Raw genomic sequence first — 20,457 nt, 5'->3', positions numbered from 1 at the left:
AATCATTGGAAAATAGAATATTATGTTGTTAGCCTTCAAGATCTTACTGTAAAAAAAAGTTTGCTGATTCTCTTAGTCACTTAACATCCTCTTAACACTTAACATACCTCATACATCAAATTGACCCAGGAACATCATCTCTGTTCCTCACAAATGAACATAACAGGAGGGTTAACAATGTATTTATTTCAATTTATTTCTAATATAAGTCGCTGCGGAGTATAAGTCGCACCCCTTGCCAAACTATGAAAAAAAGGGCGACTTATAGTCCGGAAAATACGGTATTTATAGTCTAGCCTGGAGGTGGAGAGATCATACATTAGCCTTTATTGCATCAACTTGATCTAGGTGAGTAATCTTAAAGATTGGTCATGTTTTCCTCAGGACTGGAATATATGTTAAAATAAAATACCCAAGGAAAAAAGCGCACATGTGATTAGTTTTTACATAAGGTGTAAGTTCTAGTTTAGATTGTAGCAGCTGGAAGGAATTGTGGGGGAATGCATCCTTATTCGTCTTTTATAATGCATAATAGAAATATAAAGGCGGGATTTCAGGATTTTAATGCTATTTTAAAGATTTTACTACATCATTCCTGCTGAATACCATGTCATGCATGTGAATATAGATGAATTTATTTTAAAAATGCTTAAAGCTGTGGTGGCCTCCCTTTATTTTACTTTATTATATATCTATATCTATATCTATATATATATCTATATATATATTTATATTTGCATTTGACTTTAAGTGTAATAAAATGCAGGACAATTATTTAAAAATTGTAAACATTTGATGAACAGGAAGGCACCTTGAGCATGACAATCACGTACCTCATTGGGTTTTAGCACTGATTCGCTGCTTGAGTGCCCAGCAGCCAGCCGGTTCAGACTCAGCAGGTTGTGCTGAGAGATCACAGGTCAAGTCCTCTCCGTCCCCTTTTCACAGGCAGGGGGTGTTAAAGCCGAGAGTCAGGATGCAGTGAAATGAGCAGCCGTCTGAAAAAGACTAACCCGGTTATTCTGCTTTTCTTTGGTTTCCTCTTTGGTTTTGGCTGTTTATGTACTTTAGGATGGTTTTCATGATCTGCAAAAGCCTGTTCTAACAAACCACAGTCACATGGACGTTCCCCAGTGCTGATTTTCAAATTAATTAAATCTTTATTCAACTTCAAATGCATTGGCTTTTTACACAGACTGAACTGTTCTCACACATTTTAATGAATTTCAGTTCTCTAAAAATGTAATATCTTAAGTCTGTCTTCCTCGAGAGAATGAAGAGGAAAAGTATTGAATTCACTCAAAGAACCAGATGAAGGAAACAAAAAGATTGGAGAAGAATTTGGATCTTTCATCTCTGTTGGATGCAGCAGTGTCTCAAAGAGATTTCCTTGAGCGCGCCTCGTGTTCATCAGCAGCTGCTTAACGCACACACGAGTCAGGAGGCTGTTATCAAGATGTTTAAAGACGGACCATCTTCTGGCAGCTGCAGACGAAGGACAGAAACATGTAAATGCCAACGGTTTCTGTCAAATATAAGGCTTTTTGGCTATCTGACTGATTCAAATGAAAGCTATCAAAACAGGAAAATTGGGGACGAGAGTCAGAAAGGTTCAGTTTAAAGTTAAATCAGCTGCTCTGAGAAACTAATTTTCTGGGATATGGAGCTACTGCGCTCGACACTGTCTTTCACCAAGCTCCTTCCTTCCATAGTAATTATGGGTGCTAATGAGAAGTGCAGGCAAACAAAAGCACAGTTAATAAGGATCACAGTGTGCTTTCATTCTCACTCATTAGGTCCCCTTTTAACCACTGAAAGGCCCACAATAGTGTGTGCTCTCCTCTGTCAGAAGTGCTCTGAAGAAGCCTGAGCATGTGCAGTGACAGAGGCTGAAGGAGAACACGAGATCTGAAGCATGTTTCCTCTGAGACGGGTGAGAGTTGGACTTTAAGGATGCCAACTATCCGGGAATTCAAAGCTGAGACTGTGGTTGCTGTTCTCAGTGAAATGAGAGCGGGATGACATTTACGTCTTCATTTGCTTAAACTCTCTTCCTGTTTTCTGAAACTGTCTTCCCATGAATGGTAAATAGTTTCAAGTACAGGCAGAAAAGCTTTCTGGAAGAGGGAAAGCTTTTCTCCCACAATTGCACTCAAATCTGCTCATTTCTCCTGGCAGCAGCTTGCCTGTGAAACTTTGTAACCCTCATTACCTGCGTTATATCTGGCATGCAGCGAGATGATGGTATGCCAACAGGTTTAAGGCTGGCTTGTGGGCCAGCACGATTTTGAGGCCAGAGATGGTCTGCAAGCTTGAAAATAACTCAGAGCAGTTTAAACGTGATGGAAATATATCAGACTTTTTCAAAGTTTCAGCCAAGAATCTTTCTTTTTGTTTTTACAACTTTCTGTATTCAGATTTGGTTCCTGCAAAGACAAAAAAAAAGGAAATCAGTTTGTTTTTAATTGCATTTGTGGTGCCCTTGATGCATTTGAAGAAGCTAATAAAGTTGTGAATACAACTTTGGAGTTTGTGTTTTAATGTTAGGTCTACAGCATTTGAAAAGGCACATCTGAAAAATACTTTAAACCTTCAATTACTGAGATTATAAATCGTATTTTACTGTAGGCCATATTTTCAGATATCATTTTGAATGAAAACCAAACCAATTGAACTCGTCTGAATGCAGAATATATTTAGGAGGGTTTTAAATTAAAAACAAAATTCTGCAAGATTCTCCAAAACTTCACTTCTATATTATGTTAGTTTGTTTTGTAGAATGAACACAGCTGAATATTTTAGAGTCATGGCAGTCCAGACAATGAAAAAATGTGGTTATGTGGAAAATAATATGCAAATGTGGACAAACAGTAAGTGCATATTGTGTTTGGGAGCTTGGTTTTCATTAGCATGTCTATAGGTTTCATAAGGTGTTATTGTTGGCTTTGTTTTTTGAGTTTGGAGCAGGCCCCTCAGGGTCCAAACAAACCCTCCCACACAGGAGTTCGTAATGCCCCCCATGTAGGAGGCTGCTTATGCACTGGAGACCGGTGGGCATCCTGAGCTGATTTCCATCCTCAAATTGGGTTTTTGACTCCTAATTAACGCTTTTGTTGCCTCCATGCAGAATAAACAAGCCGTTGGTGACGTGAGGTACAAGTAAAGCTGGATTCAGGTGACTTTTGAAGTTTCCCTCTGTGTGGAGATATTAGTTATTGAAATTGATGAAAACGGAAGCTGGGTCGCTGTAGCCGCTGCAGTTTTTATCATATTAGAATGCTGTTGCCTGATAAGACGCCAGACCCCCCCCCCCCCCCCCCCACCACCACCACCACCACCACCTTGGTGCATCTGTGGCGGCAGCTCCACCACCTGAGGGCCTTCAACCCCGATTGGTATAATTGTTCCCCATGTATACAAACACTCAACCATCTCTGTCAGCATCTGCACTGTAAACAACACGTGTTGATTCATTTTACTTAATGATCACGTTTTAGCATCAGGTCTTCCAAATAATGTGTCCTTATGCAAACACGTTCACACGACAGCCTCAAAAACTGAAAACCCAGATGTAAAAAAAAAGCGAAGATGCTTCAGAGAGAGCTGATGGAGAGTCTGTGTGCTACACAAATTGGCAGTTCTGCTGCATTGCCATAGCGACATCTGCACTTTATAAATGGTGTTTCAGAGGAGACGGAAAATGTTTTCTACCTGTGCTTAAATTCCTGATGACTATTTACATGAAAGACATCATCATCATGAAGGTTTTTGATCGGGGGGATACCTGCAGAGCAGTTTATCATTTTCAACCTGCTATTATCTCAAACAACAGCTGTGATTGGGGGGGGGGTGGGATGCTGTTGCTGTTTGAAGGTCCACTTTATCTTTACAAACCTCCCCGTCTGTTTAACGCTTTTTGCAGATAGCTTGTTTAAAAAAAAAAAAAAAAAAAGTGGGTCAAGGTGGACTAAGATGATGAGTGAAAATAGAAAATCTGTCTTTAGACATCAATGTAGTTTTATGCTTGTTTGTTAAAGACCCACTACGATAAAAATTCTGTTTTGGGAGGTCTTAACGTGTTCTTGTGGCTTTTTTCTGATGGAGTACATATATAAACTAAATTAAGCTAAACATTGCATTTCTGAGTATTTCTTTATTCAAATTGGAAAAAAAATGACGTAGAAAAAACGCTGGGCGAGCCACAAGCTCCCTGCTCTTCTTCATTCTGATGCAGACGACTAGATCCATGTATGTCTTTGTTTCCTCGTCCGATCTGTCTCAAAACTGTACGGCGGGATAGCTCCGATATTGCTCACCATTTAAGTTATACTGGTAATGTTAGGCTGGGGGTGTGAGGGGCTGTCAGCTACTGGGAGAGCATGTAGACAAGGAGCTCTCAACAACAGGGAGGGAAATGGGGGTGGGGTTGCTCTGCGCCAACAGCCCCACACGCAACTCAGAGGTGAATTCCTTATGAATGTCAATTTACACTCTTTCTGCTGTTTTCAGTGCCATCTCAGCCATAGCTCTGGTCTGGGCGTACAGTGCAGGGATCTTTTTTTTCAGTATTTCCAAGAGGGAATGTCAAAGCGTGGCTCTAATACATTCAATAAAAAACAAATTCCCTCGTTCTCCACCTCGATGCAGGGACGGAGCGCCTTAAACAGCAATCCCTCTGCTCTCGTAGAAGACGGTGGTAGCTTCGCCTGGAAAAAGGTATCCGCGCCGGGCTGTGTCGGCTTTAGGCCAGCAACAACTATGGCTTTCTGACACAACTCCGGGGGATGCAGCTTCAATGCTGCCGGCGCGTCTTTTAACTTGCTGCTCTCGCTATTCTCCTTGTTTTTCCCCATTTTTGTTATGAATGTGTATTCTTCTTCGTCCGCCCGTGAAAGCCAATCTCGTAACGAGCGCCCCCTATCGACCCTCCGAAGAATCGTCTTACCAAAGGATGATTAATAAAACGTATTACAGGGTCTTCAAATGTAAATAAAAGGTCGATACTTGACAAAGACGCATCGAGAATCAATCACGGAACTAAATATCACGATATATCAACATATCGATATTTTAGCACACACCTAACAAAAACGGAGTGTCTATGACACAGACATATTGTTACTGTTCAACTTTTGATTGAAGGGTCATCTTCTAGTTTTAATGAGAGATAAGGTTAGTGCCCAGCCTGTTTGTAGTTATTTGCTTTTGTAGTTCTTAAAAACATAGAAAGAAAACACCAGTTATTAATTTATTTCTTTTATGAATGCAATACACTTTTTATTTAATAACTCACTGGCACAAAAACTTTTAACCCAGTAAAATTCAGTTTTTTTTTTTTTTTAAATAATTAACAGAATTTTTAAGACCAATCGCCAGTAGTTCCCTGAGAATCATTGAAGGTTTAATGAAAAATCAGAAATCGAGGGCATACATTTCACTTTTGATGTCCCTGTTGTAAAGTTCGAGTGACTCAGCGTTGATTTAGTGTGAACCTAATGCAAGCAGCCTTCAGCAAACCACATTACTCTATTGCTTTGACCTGCATCGGCGTGTCTGGCCTTTTTTTTTGTTTTTATGTCTGTTACTTTGAGTCTAAGAGCAGAGAAAAAGGCATAAATACAGGGACAGAATGGAAAATTCCCTAGCATGTAATCATTGGAAACAATATGTTCACAGAAAACAAACTAAAAGCATGTTCTGTTCCTGAAATTCAATCAGTGTGCCTCAGCTTTGTCTGGGCTTTGACATTGGAGCTTGGAATATAATATTTGGCCGTTTCTATCAGCTGCTTTAAAAGTATATATTCATGTCAATACCTGCCTTAGTTAACTTTTTTATTAACACTTTAATATGAGAACTGAAAGAAGTCAGGGAAAAAAAATATGTAAGTTTGTATTCAGCTAATTTGAAGCTAGTTTTGCCAACAGCAATGTTACGGAAAAGGGGCAAACAGATGACTTACAGCTGTTGGAACACACCTGGCAGGAATCAAAGTCACATCTCTATTGAAAGACCCTCTCAAATTTAGGGTCTAATATATATATATATATATATATATATATATATATATATATATATATATATATATATATATATATATATATATATATATATGTATATATATATATATATATATATATGTATATATATGTATATATATGTATATATATATATATGTATATATATGTATATATATATATATATATATATATATATATATATATATATATATATATATATATATATATATATATATATATATATATATATATATAATTTAAACAGAAAATGTGCATGGAATAAGTCCAAACTCTTTGGGTGGTTAGGTTCTGAGGTCCATGAGTTGTGTTGCATGCATGGGATGACCTCAGAGCCCAAACACTGATGGTGATTGACCGTACCAACGCAGAGATCCAGGAGGTGAACGGGGCGGCGAAAACGTTTGAAAAGGCAGATAAACATTCTAGTTCAAAGGCAGGAACTTGATTGTGATTAGTGTGAGGAAAGTGGGCACTTTAGCCATTGGTTCAGAGAGAAGACTTAAATGAGGAGTGTAGGGTGAAGTCTCACTTTTTTTTCTTCTGTGCAAACTTGGATACTTTTTTTTGTTAAACATTGCACTGTGTTCTGCGTCCTGATTGGCTGTTGTCAATTTGTCTCCCCCATACAGAACTTGTTCAGTTTGCCAAATCTATTTAAATCATTGATCCTGAGGAGGTTTTTGTTTTCATTCTTCACTACTGGACTTATTTTTCTATGGAGGCTTAAGAGTTTAAACAAGAAAGTGTGAAAATGTTCACATCTGTCTGAAACAAATGTATAAAGTGAGTGGATTTATATCCTCAAAACATCTGTAATCCTACTTTGTGGAATTCACTTATTGTGAGTTATTTTTGGAACTTACTCCAGCAAAAAACCGAGGGAGCGTATATAAGGACTTCTCTTCTTTCTTATCAAGAATTGGTACAGCTGCTACTTTCCTTTATAAACGTGCTTCAATTTGGAAGTTAGAGGCCTTCAATTTTTCTGTATATTCTCATCCATTTCACACTTACACATCCTGTTGATCCAATGGATTTTGAACAACACTGCTTTCGTGGTTCTGATTTTGACAAATCTCCATTAGAAGGAAAAAAAAAACTTTTTCTGTCACCTCCCACAGATGCAGTAGACCATCTGACGCACTAATAACTGGACACACCGGAGCAGGCAGCCTGTCTTGAGCCAGGCACTGCTGCCTTTGGGATGGTATGAATGGAGTGGGCTAATAGAGCAAGCCAGCTGGTGCCTTTGCTGTCACTGTAACAAAAGATGTGGCTGTGCAATATCTGGAGTGCAGAGCCACATTTTTCTTCTAATGTTTCTTCTCTGTTTCATCTTCAATCAGACAGCTGTCAACAGATTAGTAACTTTCAGTCCCCTGAGAGCAGCTTGGTACTGTACAAATATATGAGCGAGTCACCTGAGGCGAGGACAAATCCATGTTTAGGCTTCTCGACAATCTCTGCAGACATGGAAGATGGCCTCTTCCAGATCATCCAGTGGTTTTCTGTAAGTGGGTCTGTATTTTTCCCCTTCAGAGGGCTTCCTGGTGGCCAGCAGTTGATTGGGTTGTAACAGTAATTTCATGCTGATCAATACCCCTTGATGTTTAGCAGCAGTTACAAACGATTTGCAGAGATACCACTGACGCTTTTTAGAATCTACTAAGTACGGCAGAGTAGTTGTATTTCTTTAGCTCAGTTGCTGAGTTCAAACAGTGTTTTCTGTTAAGGTGAGTGTGTGATTCAGCGTCAGCTGCTCAGAGGCCTGTAATGAAACATGTCTCACTCTGAATGACCTTTGAAGCAGAAACATGCTCAGATTCAGTAACTATTTTCCTTTCAGAGTTGAGAAAACTATCCTGGTTTTGCTGAAGTCCTCACTTTTGCAAAATAATAATGAAAATAATAAATAATTTATGGGTGTAACTATTAAGTAAACGATTCGATTCATATCATAATTTGTAATTGGTTGATACGATTCAGTCTATTGGTTCATTTTAAACAATCTGATTCACTGACCTTAAATGGATCCAGGACTTTAGCCAAAAAGTCAACTAGTATGACTCTGAGATAAATATCTGGGTACTGAACAGTGCAGGTGAAAATTTTCCAGATTAATTGTATTTCTTGCAAGATAATCAACTGTAAATAAAATGTGTAAAAAAACAAAAAAAGTAACAGCAAATCCATTCCCATTTTAGTTTCATAAAGTTCTGCCCACTGTTGTTTCTCCACATCAAAATAATACAAACCTAGGATACCTTGGGATTTGGGTGACACGTTGTTTTTCTTGCATCTCTAACAGAAATATCAAAAAGTCAAAAAAACATGATTTTCATCAGAGGGGGTCTTTAAAGGTTCTCCTTCATCCATGTGACGTCTAGGAGTTGAGTCATGGTAACTAAACATACAATCTTCTGTGTTGAAACATATCACCCATCATCCAAGTGGCTTTATCAGACTATGGTGGAGAGTCCAGCCTACATTTTTTATATCCTTCAGGTGGGTCATCCACATTAATTCAAATGGATGAATCATTAAAGGGTAACAAAGAAGAGGAATCCCTCTGCCCTTGTATTCCCCAAAGCCCCATCCCAGGGTCAGTGGGTGTGGTCACGCTGGAGTTTTGGTCTTCTTTGGAACTAATAAAAGGGCAGCATAGTAGGACATAAATTGACAGAAGGGTTAATAACATGTTTTGCTTCTTTGACCCATCTTTTGAACCATCTGTCATCTCTTTTAGGAATCTGTACATTTTAGTCTTAAAAAGAAAAAATAAATAAAGTTAAAATAGGTTTAACTACTTTGCTTTTTACTTTAAGTACATTTGACAAAAACAGTTTTAAAAAGTTCTAAATTGAAGCTGCACAAATACTGAGCTGTTCATCAAGGTTCATCAATGGAGGACGTTTACCTTTTCGTGGACAAATTGCTATAAGATGCGTGTTTTTAGGGAATAAACAACAGTTTAACCTCAGTAACTACAGACTGATGATGATTTTTGGTATCTTTTCTGAGAAACAAAGGTTTTGCATGAAATTCAGAGGATGTGTATTTGATTTAATTTAAATCTCAGTTCAGGGATTTGGGACTAAAAACAGTTTAAGTTGCATCTGAGTCATGTCATCTTTAGCTTAAATTTTGTCAGGACTTCCTGTTACAGCTGTGACTTTAAAAAGTTCTCTTCACTCTGTGTTCCTCTTCACTTGCGTTCTCTTTCTATAGTCTCAACAGAGATATCTCTGAAATGATTCCATCAGAGTAGAAACATGTTTTTATCCTAATAATAAAGCAATGCTTTTTGTAAAACACCTTCAGCAGTCACTCTAGTCTTTGTCTGTGAGCTGTTGCAAGGAAAAGCAACGTCTTTGAAAGTTAGATATCTTTTTTTTCTCTTCAGAAATCTCACAGCAGAGCTGCGAACACGTTTTTTGATGTTGGGGGATGGCAACACTTTTTTTTGGCCTCACTTTTGACAAATTGGTCTCAACAGGCAGGGGAGGAGCTGAAAGGCATTGATTCAATCGGAAAGATCTGGAAGTTGAAACAATAATTGTGGGTTGTCGTAATAAATATTGGAATCCCCGAAAAATTGATTTTAAACTTTTTTTTTCCATTGGGTGGACTGGTTAGATTTTTTCCTGAGCTATTCACTGCTTTTTTAGAAGGGAGAATTCTCTATCATCAAAAACATCATGACCACTGTGAAGCATGGGGGTGGAAGCATCATAATTGTGCGCTGCTATTCTGCAAAGGGAACAGGACAAGTGATCCGTAACAAGGAAAGGATGAATGCATGTATGAGAGATTTTGGACAGAAATTCAATCAGTGAGAACATGAAATGTGGCAAATGTGCAAGGCCGTCAATGGACCTCAAGTCAATAGAGAAGAGATCCGCAATCTTCGAGACGCAAACTGGTACCGGTCTATGGGACAGTTGGTTTGGGCCACAGGGAAAAAACGTGGCATACATTTTTCTTTAGGAAGTCTACTGGTTTCTCTCCACCATGTCTTCAATCTTGACGCATGTCAGGTCGCTCGGTCACATGTCGAAAATACATCAACCATCTTTCTTAAGGCGGCTGCACCGGCTGCTAAGTTGAAACCAGAAAGCTATTAAAGTTAACAAATAAAAGACATATTTGGAAAGTTTGTCTTGGCAGAAAAGAGCCAGTGAGGAAATGGAAGAGCCTTCAACTTGACAATAAAAGAAAACTGCATTTAGCAGACAAAAACCAGGAGTCTTTACTCCAAAAATGAATTCAGTGTGACATTTGTTCCAATACACCATAAAATAATGGATAATAATTAGCAACCGTCTGTCTAATGTTATGAGGTTGCTGCTAATAAAGTTGCTCAAACGTTGGATTTATGTTTATTATTATACTTAGAAAATACCAGTTTTAGTGATTTTTAGTGATGAGTTTTATTTTTTTTTCTGTATTTATTTGTCCCATCTTAATAGTCAGAAGAGACTGAAGTCCAATTTCTTAGCTTTTGCTTTGACAATTATGGGTTGAGGTAAAATATAAAATCTAAAATTCACATAAAATCGCACAAAAAAAGTTTAAGCAGATATTTTAAAGAGGTTGAAGATAAACCTTACCATCAAAAGTTAAGGAAAACTTTAGGCAACGACTGCATCAGTCGCCCACTTCAGCCTCGTACATGCCGCTCCGTAAAAATATTTTCTGGCATCAAACCAGTTCTGAATAAGTTGGGGAACCACTGCTTAAGAGGATCTGTGGAGGGAATTAAAAGTATCTGTTGGTCAGCAAATGCCCCAAACATCACAGCTCTTGAGGAGATCTGCATGGGAGAATGGACCAAAATAACAGGAAACCTTTGATCCCTGTCTTTGCCAACCAGGGATATGTTGCAAAATATAGAGGTGAACTGTTGTTATTGAATAAATACTAAACCCTGATTCTTCAATTCGCGGCTGAAGTGCATTTTTGAAAAACATTACGGAACAAACTCATCTTTTTAAGTAGAATAACTTGCAGAATTTCTGACTGACATACTTTTTTGCTCTACTGTATATCTGTGATTGGTTTAAAGAATTCTACAGTTATGAATCCCCAAAAATAAGAGTAAAATTTAAATCTGCTTCTGTCACTTTAAACCAGAAGAACTTGAGCTCATCTTTTTTTCATGGGAGCATTTAGATTTCTGCATGAGGGCTGTCTTCTTCCAGCACCCCGCTAAAATCCGATTCCTAGAAGGGTCAACATTTCCATGTGGTAACAGTTGGGCACCAGCCTCCCATGAAATGCAAGCCAGACGCTTCATCATTTTTCTCCTCTGTCTCTCAAAGATGCAGCCACTCCTCAAACACAGAGAGATTCTACAGGATTGAGCTTTTATCAAATGTGGAGATGCCAAATTTTGCTCATTTAGGTGAGACATAAAAAAAACGAGCCGATCCTCTCTGTCTTTACCATCATGTTAATTTAATAAGAACGTGAGAGTGCAAAGTTTCTGAGGGTTTTTTGGTTTAATGATGTTGACAAAGTTCATAAATGATCTCCACCTACAGCTGCAGTGCTGCTGCTACTGCTGAGCTCTGTGAATCTGAATGTTTCTTCTGCTGCGACTTCCTGCTGCTTGATAAGCCATGGGATGGGAAGCAGAAGTATTTTACTGGAATTTTGCAAACTCTGACAAATTTACAAGAGGATCACTGTTTCCAAAGGGATTTTTATTTTCTTGAGGGCAATTGTTTGGGATGCTTATGCATACATCTTTGTGATAAATAAAAAACATATCTTATTGTTATGTCTTAGGACCACCTAAGCTTTGTCTTAAAGTCTGGTTTTTAAATTGACATTGTTCTTTCTGGTTCTGCTGCTGCTGACATCTTTTCAATTTTTAGTCCTTATGCATAATTAAAATAAAATAAAATAAAATAAAATAAAATAAAATAAAATAAAATAAAATAAAATAAAATAAAATAAAATAAAATAAATTAAATCAAAAAATCTTAAAGTCCTTCTCTGATCACCTTTTGATCTATTGTAAAAGTGTTCCCAGTGTTTTTTTAAATAATAATTTTGCCCCTTTTTGCTAAAATATAATAAAAAAACTGTAATTTTCTAGAACATAACAGGAGGAGTTCATCACAATCTTGCCTTCCAGTTGTAGACAGGAGCAGTGGTGTTGAGCAAAACCCACTCCTCTTCTCGTCACCCATAACTGAAAGGTGTTTATACACTCTCTAGCTATCTTACAGCCCCTTTCACTCCCAATCTAACATTACTGGTGTAAAAACATGGCAAGCAATATTGGAGCTATCCAGCCGTACAGTTTGGAGCCAGATGCCAGCTCAGATGAGGAAAACAAAGACCAACATGGATCTAGTCATCCGCAAGTGGATGCAGAATGGAGCGGAGCAGGGAGTTGTTGGCCGTCCAGGGTATTTTTTGTCACAAAGAAGCTCCCAAATTTCCAACTGCGTTTTTTTTTTTGTCTACTCCTGATTCACAATCTGAATTAAAAAACAAAAAAACAAACAGAAATGCAGTTTTGAGCTTAATCTTGCTTTTGTTACCTTGTTTATTGCGGGGGTTGTGCCATGTGGTAGAGTGTCCACCCTGAGACTAAAAGGCCATGAGGTCAAATCATATCAAAGACTGTAAAAATGGGACCCAATGCCTCCCTACATTAAGAAGTTGGGTTGGGGGTTAAATCACCAAATGGTTGCTGAGCGTGGCTATGTGTGCAGCTTTCTGGTCCCACGATAGGTGAAATCCTTGAAGTAGGATCATAGATGTTTTAAGGCTGTTAAAACCCTAACTACACACCTTATACACTTTTCTCAGATAGACATGAACATTTTCAGTTCAAACCCTCATAGGACAATAAGTCCAATAACATAGTATGAAAACAAGGATCTGATCATGATTGAAGATCTGAACGCATTCTGTAGAGGAGACATGGCACGGAGGAGATTGATCAACAAGGTCCATATGTAATCAGGATGCAGATTGCCCTGAAAAAAATCTGTGGAACAATGAGACCATTAAAGATGAATTAGCAATATAGTGAGGTAACACTTAAGTCCTCTATTATCAGAAAATTGCCACAAACAGAAGTTTAAAACGCCCAAAACACAATTTTTTATCCATGCGGGTCTATAATGAGTATTATAGTCATATGTGTCTGCCACATCCTCTTAACTTGGATGCTTTGCTATAAACACAAATAACGTTTTGCTCCTGTCATTATTTTGTGGTGTAAAAATCCTCATAATCAACTGGAAAAGAAATGAGGATAATCACAGCTGGATAAGCTCTGCTACACTTACAACAGCAGCCTCTTTGCTTCATCTCAGCTCTATCATCTGGCCTGGCTTCGAGTCAGCTAAGTTTTGCCGCTGCACCATCAAATCCTCTTACTGAACTAGTTTCCATTTTCCATTAAAATGCAGCAGAAAGCTTCCGCTGGCGTCTACTTGGAGAAAACAATCAATTTATGTGCTGCAGGAAAGAAAGTTGAAGTTACTTGGCCAGAAAACCCTAACATGTTTTCACCTGAATTTCAGTGTAATTTAAATACATACATTGAAGACTTTCATCCATGCATGATGATGATGTTTTAGGCATCATTTTAATAGCCATGTGTATGTTTTCCCCACCGACCGGCCGCTTCTTAACACACAGAGTCCTGAAGGTTATGCACAGCACATCTGACTAATGGTCCTTCTCCCTCTACATGCCCATGCTAATCACTTCTCTGATTGATTGTGCTGCTCCGAAGCACTAATGGCATCATTAGCTGCAACTGTTGAGGCAGTTTCAACTCTGGGCGCTCCGTTCCCACCCGCAGATTTTCTTTATCCGCTCCCCTCTGTTATTGGGAAGCATACTGTAGATCGGGACGGGTTCATTTGAAATCCAGTTAGATTGGATTCTTGGTAAACACATGAACATTGGCTTAAAAAAGCAGGACGGCAGGGGCTTTTTGTTAGTCCAGTGTCACCACACCCGTTTCTGCAGGTCAGACTGGCGCTGTTGTTACCATGGAAACCCCGGGACAAACTACTGGATAAAATAAATTACAACATTACAAAAAAAGGATCCAAAACCACAGATAGATGTGTACAGCAGGGAAATATTGAGAAGCAGAGGAAAATGTGAATCAATTATGTGCAGCAATTATGTTTTTCTTATAATCTGAACACATATTATTATCTAATATTAAACTGAGATTCAGCAGGAAAAAGTTAAAATTACAACACTTTCGAAAGAGGACAAGTCTTTTGGATGTCTAATATTTACTCTTACTTGTGTTGGGGCATCTGGACCATCCATGCAAGCATGGTGATGCATGTCACCCCTTCAGTGTATCATGGAGTCACATGCACATGTATGGTAGTGCAGGGGGGTATTCCAGAAAGCAGGTTATGCTAGCTCCCATGGTAAGTTTGAGGCTAAGGAAGTTGATAACCTCAGCTTTCGGTTCAAGAAATGGAGGTAAGTTTCAGGGTATGTCAAGTTGCCATAGCAACTCGTGCTCTGAACATAACCTGGTCCGGAGCAGGTTTAGTTGAAGGTTAGTTTGTTTTCAGAGAGGTGAAGCAGCATGGCGTGTCCATTTGAAGATGATTTAGTGGATGAAGAAGCTCAGATGATACTCTTTCCACCGTGAGAGGGTGAAAAGACCACATATGGATGTTGGAAAAATAAACTTTTTACTTTGATCTAACTTAATTATTTGCTTCAGTTAAGATAAATCTTTTTTTTTTTAAGTCAGCTTAAAAATGACACGTAGTTTTCAGACAGTTATTTTACTTTCATTCAAATTAATTCAATTAAGTAGGTGTAACTTTGGTGCTGCTGTTAGAGCGGCACCGCAAGGGATTGTGGGATACCATTCCCTTTGCCTGTCTGGACGGATTTGGGTTTAAGTGTGTGTTTTTGACCAAGTGAGTTTAGTTGTTTAGCTGTTTTACTGTGTTTTGCCGAGTTATTTTGTCCTACTATGCTTAAGCCTTTGCACCATGAGTGAGAGGAAGGGAGAGGGTGATGAGTTTATATACCACCTCTACTGATCATTGCTGTAATGATAATCTTGGAAAATTCCTAAATCTATTTATGTACTATGTACATGTAGTTTTGTTCTTTTTATTGTTATAAAAATGAGTATTTGTATAACAATACCCCCCAGGACTGGTGCTAAGGGTGTTTGGGTTGTCCGGGCCCGTGGAGGGTCATAAAGAGGAGCATCCACATCTTAAAGGGAACCCAGGAGTATTTTGCAGTTCCCTCCTCGTGGCTCGTGCGTCCACCTTAAGGGACGTCATGAAAATGGACTGCACCCTTCTCTTGGGTGTGGTAAATATGTTGTGAAGTTTTGGTTAGGATGATGTAAGTTTTGTGCACTTATGGCGTACAGGGAATGCTGTGCTGGCCCCCTTAGTGAGGTGCAAGTACTGGTCCTTTACTGACCACTTGCAAATGTATGGGGTGTGCATGTGATACGTAAATGCCCGTAGCACACCTGAGTGGTGCCCTCAGAACTACACTCTGTCAGATTGTCTAAGATTTTCTCATCAACAGTCAGGCTGCAAGCAAAGAGCTTGCACAAATCACTTGAACAGCACCAGCTGGCCCCTTGCGCTGTGCTCAGGTCTGCATGAAACCTACCTTATCCTTGCGTAGCTTTACGTGCTGTTTAAGTGTTTGCTACGACCTGTCACTCACAGCATGGCCATAGGAAAAAATGTGGCCGTACATTTTGTCTCGTGGGTGGTCTACGATCTTAAAATTTCCTGGGGGGCCACCGGTTTGCCCTTTACAGAGTTAACCCATTTTTTGCCCGCACACAACCCTTATACAAACATTAGGCACTTGTGATCAAGACATTAATAAACCATGTTGGCGAATGAGTTCAAGACCAAGAAACCCCAAATTTAGCTCATTTATACCATTGCAAGGGAATTAGAATCTACGGAGAATTTACTTTCAAGTCCACCTTCTCCTTTGTGTGCAGAGGAGGAGGAGGAACAGGGCCCACAATTTAACTCTTCACAGCAACCAGGGAGAGCTCAGCTCATCCACTGGCTTGAAGGCAACTTAGATTGATCAAAAAGCCATTTGCTTTGCCTTCTGGTGAACTCTTTTTCATTAAAACAGAGCTGAACAGCATTGACTTTTCTGCACTCAGTACATCATTTTACTTCAGGTGATCCAATGGCCTTTTTTTTAACTGAACAAGCCATTTCTTCTCTTTGTCCAGCTGAGATGTATTTAATGTTTGTTCTTCTACTTTGAGTGGAAAGAAATGAGCTAAGTAACGTCCCCAGTGGCCAAATCATTAATTTTTAAGGGTTCACGTATCTGTTGTTGCATAGTGACCATGTGTAAGTTGCTGAGATGATCTATGGAACTAGCTACTGTTGTTTTTCAAACGAGCCACTTAAAAGAGCATGCTTTCAGACTGCATACGACCGTTTCCTGCTGTTTTTCCTCAACGCAGTGAAGAACACCCCCCCTCTCTGCCTGATGGCATCTGAGCTCCTCCATTGAAGTCAAATATTTTGTTTTACCTGCAAAAGCATTTTCTTCTCATCTCTTTTGAGTTTTGTCCTGCAATGTCGAACAAATCTAACAGCTGTCTGCATGTAAACCCGACTCCACACGAATCTACTTAGTCTCCGTGTGAGGCGGGCCATTCAGAACCACACCATCTGGAGGAACGCTGTGCTGAGCAGAAGTGGCAGATTCTGTTGCCTTTGTGAATTTGTTGTAGCTAAGCCGTGGGAGATGTCACGAACTGTTTGAAGTTGAGGCAAACAGTAAAGGATTGCCAACAGAAATTCATATTGCTTGTCAGTAAATTTATAATACAATCAGACTCTGTAAGGCCTGCAATAGATCAGTGTCTAGTAGAGATTTAATAAAGATAAAGTCTCTGTGTGACACATATTGATACTCAGAGCAGTTGCAACCATCAGCTAAGTGCAGCAGGACAGATTTGCCTGCATCAGCTCCAAAGACATTTTGCTTTAATATAAAATCATGGTCTCTTAGAGGCTAAATATTGAGCAGAAAATTAAGCAGTGCTGATGAGCACTGCACTATTTTCTGCCTGTGTCAGATTCTGGAGATGTTTTTGATAAATGCACCTGTGGTCAATTTTGTAGCAGCATTCCTGGCAAAAAAAATTAAAAATAAAACGCACTCTAAGCTCAGCATGCAGTTATCTGCAGCAGCAACTTCATGATGATGGACAAGGAGAACATTTTATGTGCATCCATGACAGAAACCATCTCATCCTCAGTGTCTGATGATTACGTAGCACATCCCATAAATCTTTTATTAATCAGGTGCTCCTGTCTGGCTGCACTGCATTTATTTTGGTTGTGGATGAAGATGGGGGGGCTAACTACTGTACGATGGAGGAGTGAGTCCTTTTCCCCTGAGTGTTGCTGCGTTCAGTTTACAAAACTCATAAAGCAGAGAAAAGCCATTGATTCTTTGCCTGCCATCACTGCCATTTTAAATCAGGATGGAGTTTGATTAATGGCACGCTGCCACAAGATACACTGTTTTTATTCACCTTGCTCATTTTTCATCTGCTTGCCACTGACACAAGTTCACCTGAACGTTTGCAGGAAAGGCCAGAGCAAAGCGTGTATCCTTATTAATCATCTAACTCTGCACCTTCCTCATGTCAGGCAGCAGTTCTGCAGGTTCATCGTCATTCGCTGGGAGTTTTTAACCCCAGATCTTCTGTAAAGTTCCCATCAAATACACTTACTTTTTAACAAATCTGTGAACTGTTTTCTGTAGGTCGAACCTTTTTCCAATCCAAAAACCTAAAGGAAGTGTCTTTGCGGCTGCTGGCTGCTGTGTAATTGTATCTGAAGCTTGAACTGGCTGTATGCCTAATTGATCTATGATTTCCCCTCTGCTTTGAGCTGCAGAATGAAAACGTTAAGCCTTTGAGGTGTTCTTAATGCTGGCTGGATGGAGGAGCTCTCTTTATGTCTCCGAGCTAATTATTCAGCCTGTAGATCCAGGCTCTGGAAGGCTGCCTCTGAATCCAGCTGTGCTGCATGAGCATGTTAATGCTTCTGTATATGTCCTGCTTCTCTGTAGCACAGAAGCTGCTGGTAAAAGTGTGTTTCCATGCATAAAACATTTCAATTTATGTTTCTATTCCACATTTAGCATTTTTTTTTTATGTAGGAAGCATCAGATAAATTGTATTTTCTCACGCCGGTCTGAGATGACCTGCCTTTTTAAAAACCCACTCCAATGAAAAAGGGGTTTTTGGTGTTTTTAAAATTTTCTTGTGGGATTTTTCTGATGGTGGAAGAAATGCATAAATAAAAATTAATCTCAAAATTGCAGTTCTGAGGATTTCAATGTTTAAAGCAGATGAAAAAAAGGATTTTTTTAAAAGGAGCTCATTTTTTAGGTAGAACATTAACTGGGGAGGAGAAAGGGTGCAAGGTTGCTCCTTGCCACCATCCTTGCCTACAACCCATAGACGAATGTCTAATGAACTACTGCTGCTCTGCAGAAACTATGTCCTTGAAAATTACACCAGATTTTTTTTGGTTTGGTAAAGACAGCTTAATCATCATAAAAAAAAATACTGCAAACACTTTTAAAAATAGATCAGAAGATGATCAGAATGGGACTTTAATCGATTTTCTTTACAAACATGCGATAACGAATGCCATTTTGGTGTTTATGGGAATTACTTATGACATGAGGGCTTTGTGAAAGGATTCTTTGAACTCATGTGTGGGTTTCATGACTCCAAAATGTCTTTTCATTTATTCCCATCAATGGTGCGATCACAGGGAGGTTTTTTTTAGGTAACATTGCAGAACTCCCATCCAGAAGCTTTAAAGGCTATGTGAGTCCATGTTAAAAATAATGTCAAGCCTGCAGGTCTGGCTTATCTTGCAGCAGATTCAGCCTTCAGCTCCCTCTGTTTTAATTTGCAGAAGAACATCAACAGAACTCTTCTGATTACACTTTAAAGTCCACACAAAGTGAGATTTTATATAAATATATATATAGAATCATCATAATCTTCTTTTGAGAAAGCATCCCGGAGAACTTTAATTAAGAAGTTAAATAATTCGATTTTAATTGAGATTTAATCTAAAATATTAAAAGAAAAAAAGCCGTACCACACACGTCCTCTTTTAGCGGTTGAGGAATGTGGAATACTGATGGGAGGGAGCTTGAATTTTACAAAACTACACATCAAGCATTGAGTGAACAAAGAGCACTTAGGCTGCACTTTGCAGACTTAGCTCTGAAGCTTTCTTATTTACACGTGCAGATGAAGGCTATTTAATTTGACAGATATTGCTTGTTGGCTCATGTGGAATTTGCCAATCTGTCCTCTATTAAAGCAGTAAGAGATGCTTCTAAAAATATCTTGCATGAGGAAGCAGACAAAAGGATATGGTTCAGTGTGTGGGTGGTGGTTTAACAGCCACAAGGGACATGCTGCAAAAATGGACTCTTGTTCAGTAGTGGGTTCTTAACCACTGTCATTCTAATTTTTTTTTTTTTCTTTCAAATCAACATTTAAAAATTACAGAGGAACTGTGGGTCATTTTCCTTTATTTATTTATTTATTTTTTTCTATCAAGTCTCGTTCATGACATTTGTTGTGCACAGGCTCTTTAAAATAATAATAATAAACATCAACCATCAACCTGTTCTGTTTCCAGCTAAATTCACCGTCGTAGTTCAGTTTTATTTTGTTATACTTGCAGAAAAACACCAGGCAACCTCATCGTGTACAGGTGTGATAGGGCAAAATTGCAGGACAGAAACTTTATACAACTTTAGAGGCTGACGCATCACAGTAGACAGCAAAATTCCACTAAATCTGAAGAGAAAAAAGCTTGAGAGACTGGGTTTAAAGGTCCTAATGCATGTAATTTGGCTCAAGACAAGCTTCATTTCACTGCAAAAACAGCCCCTTTAAGAATGAATCAAACATTTGTAGCCCATTGGAAGATTTTCTTTAAATATGCAATAAAAAAAGAAAGAGAATCTGCCAATCGAGTAAAAAAATTGGTCTTACCAAAAATTCGAAATCTAGGAAAAAAATTTAGTCACTAAGACTTGTTTTCTTAAAAAATTTTTTTTTTTATTAAAAAACATTCTTAATAACATTATTTTTCTTGCAAACTAGGACATTTTTCCCCGTAACATACACTTTCTTAAGAACCAGTTTTTGCAGTTTAAAAACCATTTTTACTTAAAAAGCTCTTGTTACAACTTTTGAAGAGAAAATGTCTCTTTTGAAATGTTTTGAATTTTTCGAGTTGCTTCTAAAAAATCTAAATTGTGTGAAAGTTTCTTTACATGTTTTATTTTATGATTTTATTTTAAATATTTTTTGTGTGAAACATCTTAGAAAATCTTAGAA

General features: G+C 38.6%; 1 protein-coding gene across 3 annotated transcripts in view; it reads left to right on the top strand.

Annotated features, from left to right (window-relative positions):
* Positions 1 to 20,457, top strand: part of asic2 (acid-sensing (proton-gated) ion channel 2) — a 320,413-nt gene that overhangs the window by 176,522 nt on the left and 123,434 nt on the right. The window lies entirely within an intron of this gene.

This window comes from Oryzias latipes, chromosome 8 (assembly GCF_053564925.1).
Source record: "Oryzias latipes strain Hd-rR chromosome 8, Olatipes_Hd-rR_3.1".
NCBI classification, from domain to species: domain Eukaryota; kingdom Metazoa; phylum Chordata; class Actinopteri; order Beloniformes; family Adrianichthyidae; genus Oryzias; species Oryzias latipes.
This window is presented reverse-complemented; position numbering and strand designations above follow the sequence as displayed.